This window comes from Stenella coeruleoalba (assembly GCF_951394435.1).
Source record: "Stenella coeruleoalba genome assembly, chromosome: 10".
In the NCBI taxonomy this organism is placed as follows: Eukaryota; Metazoa; Chordata; class Mammalia; order Artiodactyla; family Delphinidae; genus Stenella; species Stenella coeruleoalba.
Genome location: NC_137156.1, coordinates 27,733,752 through 27,739,751, shown reverse-complemented (window position 1 = coordinate 27,739,751; position 6,000 = coordinate 27,733,752).

The window sequence follows — 6,000 nt, the reverse complement described above, 5'->3', positions numbered from 1 at the left end:
AGGACATGGCAGCAATCTTCCCTCAGCTAAGACATATTTTAAAAAGATATCTCCAATATCAAGGTAGTGGGTCCCCTTAGAGAGCTCAGTGTGGCACAGAACTATCAGTGGGCTGCCTAGATTCCCACTAATCATATTTCCTCCTCCTGGGCACTGAGAAGGACTATATTCCCCAACTTTCCTTGCAGTTACGTTGGGTCCACGCAACTGAGATCCAGTAAAAATGATGTTCACTCCTTTCAAGTCTGACTATAAATCACCCTGGGCAGTACTTCCACACTCTTGTTTCCCTTTCCCCAATGACAGTGGTAGTTGTGGACAGAAAATGGATCCCTGATTTATCACTTACAAGACTCCCAGCAGGACCACTGACCTTCATTGCTCTATGCAATATTAATCAAAAGGAGAAAACATGTTTTATTGTATTAAGCCACTGAAATCTGGAGTTTTATTTGTTACAGTCGATCAATCCTTTTCCTTCCTAGCCTCTCTTGACTAATTAATATTCTGTATTCTCATAGGAGGAAAAGTACTTCCTATGGTATGCATGAAAGCTAAGATTGACAAGGCATGTGATCCTGATCATTCTATTTTATTTTTGCGGTACGCGAGCCTCTCACTGCTGTGGCCTCTCTGGTTGCGGAGCACAGGCTCCGGATGCACAGGCTCAGCGGCCATGGCTCACGGGCCCAGCCACTCTGCAGCATGTGGGATCTTCCCGGACTGGGGCCCGGACCGGGGCATGAACCCGTGTCCCCTGCATCGGCAGGCAGACTCTCAACCACTGCGCCACCAGGGAAGCCCGATCATTCTATTTTTGCAGAGCAGATAGTGTTGTTGGTTCTGGGACCTGTTAAGATGTTTCCTGAGAGCAGAGTGCTTTGATTCTGTCAATGTGACAGCCAGCCTCCAAAATGATCCCTAATAATCTTTGCTTCCTGGTATTCATGCCTTTGTTCAGTCCTCTTTTACATTGAATTAGGGCTGACTTATGTGACCAATGGAATACTGTGGAGATGATGGTATGTGACTTCAGGTAATAAAATGCTTTGCAGCTTCTGCTTTGGTCTCTTGGATCATTCACTCTAGAAGAAGCCAGATGCCATCCCATGAAGACACTAAGCAACCCCATGGAGAGACCCATGTGGAGAGGACTGAGGCCTTCTGCCAATGTCCAGCATGGCCTTGCTAGCTGCATGAGTGAGCCACAGTAGAAGCGGATCCTCCAGCCCCAGTCAAGCCTCCAGATGACTACAGCCCTCAGCCTCCTGAGTTTTCCAGCTGATGTCCCAGATGATGTGGAGCAGAAACAAGCCATCCCCACTGTGCCCTTTCGGATCCAAGACCTATGAAACCATGAGAAATGCCAGCTGATTATTGTTGATTTAGTTCAGGACGTTTTAGGGCAGTATGTTATGCTGCAGTATACTACGACAGCCACTAATGTCGGATGGAATCAAAGAAGACCCAAATAGGATTCCTGAACACAAAGTGGCCTGGAGGCCTGATTCTGGGCTAGTGGGCCTGTCTGCCTCTGGTGTGGACTTCTGGCTTCTATGGTAGCTCTTCAGCAGAGCTGTGGCTGCTTTCCCTCTACTTATCCTGCCTGGTTCTAGGAGCAACCGCAGTAGATGATGCTTGTGCTCTCTGTGACTGGACAAAGAACCTGGGGCACCTTTTCTCATTGAATGATGAGCTTTCTAAGTAGAATGGCAAGACATTTCTTTTAAGGTGTGCTGTTGTTATTTAATCCCTAATTTGAATTATCTTGAAAGTCAAATGGAATTAGAAAGAGAGTGTTAGCCTGTTTTAGAGACACGTTCCTTGTCACAGATTGAACTAAAATGAAGGTTCTATTGGCTAATCCATTTTCTTTCTTTTAGAAACTGCGATTGGGTAATCACGTAGTGAGAAGATCACTGGATTGAAAGTCAAATGACTTTGTCTCAAGCCCTGACCATACCTTTTGACAGCTAGATAATGTTGAAGAAATTACTAAATATTTCCCTCACTATAAAATTCAGGAGATGCTGATGATACCTAAATAAAAGGAATTAGATTGTTGTGAGAGTGAGGGTAGATAATACACTGGGCCTGTTTTGGTAAAATATAAAAGGTTGCATCAATATTTTATTCAAAGGACATGTACTAAGTGTGTACTAGGGTTCAACCACCATTCTCGAATTTGCAAAGGAGCAAATGGATTAAAAGCCATGCCTTCATAGAGATAACATTATATGCAGGTAGAGTCATGTATTAGTTTTCTATTGCTGTCATAACACATTACCACAAAATTAGTTACTTAACACAATACAAATGTATAATCTTACAGTTCTGGATCTTTGAAGTCCAACATGGGTCTCACTTGGCTAACATCACGGTGGAGGTGGAGCTGCTTTACTTGCTAGAGGCTCTATGGGAGAATCATTTTCCTTGTCTTTCCCGCCTTCAAAGAGACTGCCTACATTCCTTGACTCATGGCCTCCTTTCTCCATCTTCAAAGGTAGCACTGTAGCACCTTTCTGACCAGTCTTCTGTAGTTGCATCCCTCTTTGATTCCCATCATTCTTCTGCATCCCTCTTCCACCTCTTGTAACTACACAGAGCCCACCTAGATAACCCAGGATATCTTAAGGTCCTTCAGTTAATTATGTCTGCAAATTCACAGGTTCTGGGGATTAGGTTATAGATATCTTTGGGGGCCATTGTTCTGCTTACCACATAAAGTACACTTTAGTTGCGTTGAAATGCTCTAAATGACTACTTGCTCTTCAGTTTATATCAATATAACCAAAATCATACAGCACAGCTTACAATTTTATTATTATTGTTTTGTTTTGTACCCTAAGCTTATGCCTGACTTACAAGAATTAGGTTTTAAGAAATTATTCCTTCCCAGTTCTATCTAGAATTTTGCAGTTGGTTTTCCCTTAAACTATTGGGAGGTAGAGGTGGAAAAGAACCTGATAGGCAAAGGAGAAAACCCAATTCATTTATTATTTCTATGTAAAGCCTGGGTGCATGATATCTTATTCATTGACCTGGATCAGAACCAGTGTTGAAATCTTATTGCTGAGATGTAATGCTATGACCCTGAGGAATGAATTTAGTTCAGAACAAACAAGACCATCAGTGACAGTCACTGTCTATTTCTGGCACATTAAGTCAAGATTTTTTGGAGTGTCAGAATCTGTTATAACTTGGATTGAAATATGACAACCTGTCAAAAAATTTCCACAACTGATAACATCCCCTTGAGGTTAATAGTCAAAATTATAAGATGGAATAATTTGTGTAATATAATTCATAAATTCCTTGTCATGAAATCTCAGGGGTGGGATTTTATACATATGTAGTCAGTTTTGCTGCACCACTATGTAATACTTGATCCCTTACGCTTGAAATATATTTACAAAATAGAGTAAGACACATTTCAAGTCAATTCAGTTTGATAAGAGTTTGTAGGTAATTGATGATACATGATGCACACTCCTAGGTGCTGTGGGAGGTACATTAGAGGAATAAAAGATGGCTCTCACTGAAAAGCTTGTTGCTGTAAACTATGTAAACACGGAAAATAACTGAAGAACATTACAAATCAATATTCTCCAGCCCGCCATAGACCAATGAACTATGAAAGCTCGGTGGGTTCTGTTGACATGATAAAGGCTGAAGGGATATTTAGGGACTCAGGATAGATTTAAAAAGTGTGGGGAGGGGCTTCCCTGGTGGCGCAGTGGTTGAGAGTCCGCCTGTCGATGCAGGGGACACGGGTTCGTGCCCCGGTCTGGGAAGATCCCACATGCCGCGGAGCGGCTGGGCCCGTGAGCCGTGGCCGCTGAGCCTGTGCGTCCAGAGCCTGTGCTCCGCAACGGGAGAGGCCACAACAGTGAGAGGCCCACGTACCGCAAAAAAAAAAAAAAAAAAAAAAAGATATAAATGTTGTGTTTGCTGTTTATCTGTGATACACATTGTAAATAAACTGGATGTCATTACAATCAGGGAGCCAACCTAGTTGGCATATGGCAGAATAACAATTGTTTCCTTATATTCAGAAATTTCTGGATCATCTAGAATCTTCTTGGTTTTATCTGAAGTACTGTCTTTTGGAAATTCAGATGAAAAAGAGAGAATATTCTTGCTTGTTTATCCCTCAATTGAAATAAAAGATAAAGGGAGGGAAAAAAAATCAGGGAGGTTTCCCTTCCTTACCCTACGTGCAGGTTTACTGAAAAATTTATTTCCGACCATGAGCCAGGGCTACAGATTCCCATGTGGGAGATGCCTTTAACTCATTTCAATTTGTCAGGCTGAAGAATCTTGGCGCTTTTATAGCTGGGGAGGAAAAACATTGGATCTTCATTTTTCTGTTGCTCTAAGTAGGGTTATATATGGAGGGAAATAGATTTGGGGAAAAAAGGTCCAAAGAGTTTGACTTTTACTTAGTTATTTAAAACAGAGTATATATGGTTTAAGATAAAATAGAATATCAACTTTAGAAGGTGTGTGTACATAAATAATTTTTAACTTTGTGGATGAAAATTAGGATTTTACTTGAAGGGCTGTTCGAAATTATTCATCGGTGCTCTGCTTAGCATATTCTCTTGGAAAATCCACTTAGAAGAAACAATAGGATTTCATATCTTCAAATAAGATGCTTAAAAATAGGAGACTCCAGGGCTTCCCTGGTGGCGCAGTGGTTGAGAGTCCGCCTGCCGATGCAGGGGACACGGGTTCGTGCCCCAGTCCAGGAAGATCCCACATGCCACAGAGCGGCTGGGCCCGTGAGCCATGGCCGCTGAGCCTGCGCGTCCGGAGCCTGTGCTCCGCTAACGGGAGAGGCCACAACAGTGAGAGGCCCGCATACCGCAAAAAAAAAATAAAAAAAAATAGGAGACTCCTAAAATCTCCTAAGATCTCCTAAAAATAGGAGACTTTATTTAATTGCTTTTATACGTCTCTTGCCTGTGTAAGGTTGTCCTCACCCTTGTTTCGTCCTTGGTAGTTTTTGGTCTAGTTTTAAGCACTCCTGGCTTTTTCCTGCTTCTTTCCATTAGAACTACTTCCACAGCCCAATAGACTGTTAAGAAAGTTTGAGGGTTTTTTATATAATGATTTTTTTTTCTCTGAAATTCTTCTTCGTTTTTTTTTTTAAACAGTGTTTCTCCATCCAGTTATATCTCTCTTTAATTATGCTTTAGCTATGCCTAAATAATTCTTTCTCCACTTTAGTTTTCATACCCTTAGGTTATTTTAAGCAATCATCATGTCTCTCATCAGCTATGCTTTTAAGCTTGAAATGGCAGCCTTATTGACCGATGATGCTATTTGAAATCTAGTGTTTGTAAATATAAGTTTGTGATTGTAGGACTTAAAGCATTGGATGGGAGTAAAATATTTTATTTATTTACTTTCATTTACTTCTTTGTGCTGCCAAAGGGAAAAGGACAGAAAACAGTATTTGCTCTGAAAACTGTAGAAGAAGGTGTTTGACTTAGTTCATTCTTTCTGTGCTTCTATGAACATTTTCTCAGAGGGGGAGAATTTAGCTCCATAGTATTTCTTTATGAAAAATTACCCTATGTGTTTTCTATAAGAAGTAAAGAGACTTTTCAGAAAAGTGAGAGCTAATTTATAAACAGATCTTAATGCATCTGAGATGTATAGGAGTTAAGAAAAAAGAAAACACTGCTATATGTACTTATGTATTTCTGAAAATTTGTTTCAAACTGTATTTAGTTAATTGCTTCACTATGATACCAGTATTTTAGTTCCTTATGTGTTAAACACTGGAGTAAGAAAGAATAAGAAAGTCCTGGATCTTGCCCTTCAGAAGGGCATTCCACAGTAAGGAATAAAAACAGGTGAGCAGATAATAAAAATGCAAATGCAGTAAAGTGCCAAAATAAATGAGTAAGAACAATCTGGAATTTTAAAACATCGATTGTCCTGTAGGTAAAGTGAAAAATTCTAAAGAAATATAATCACTACCAGCTCCCC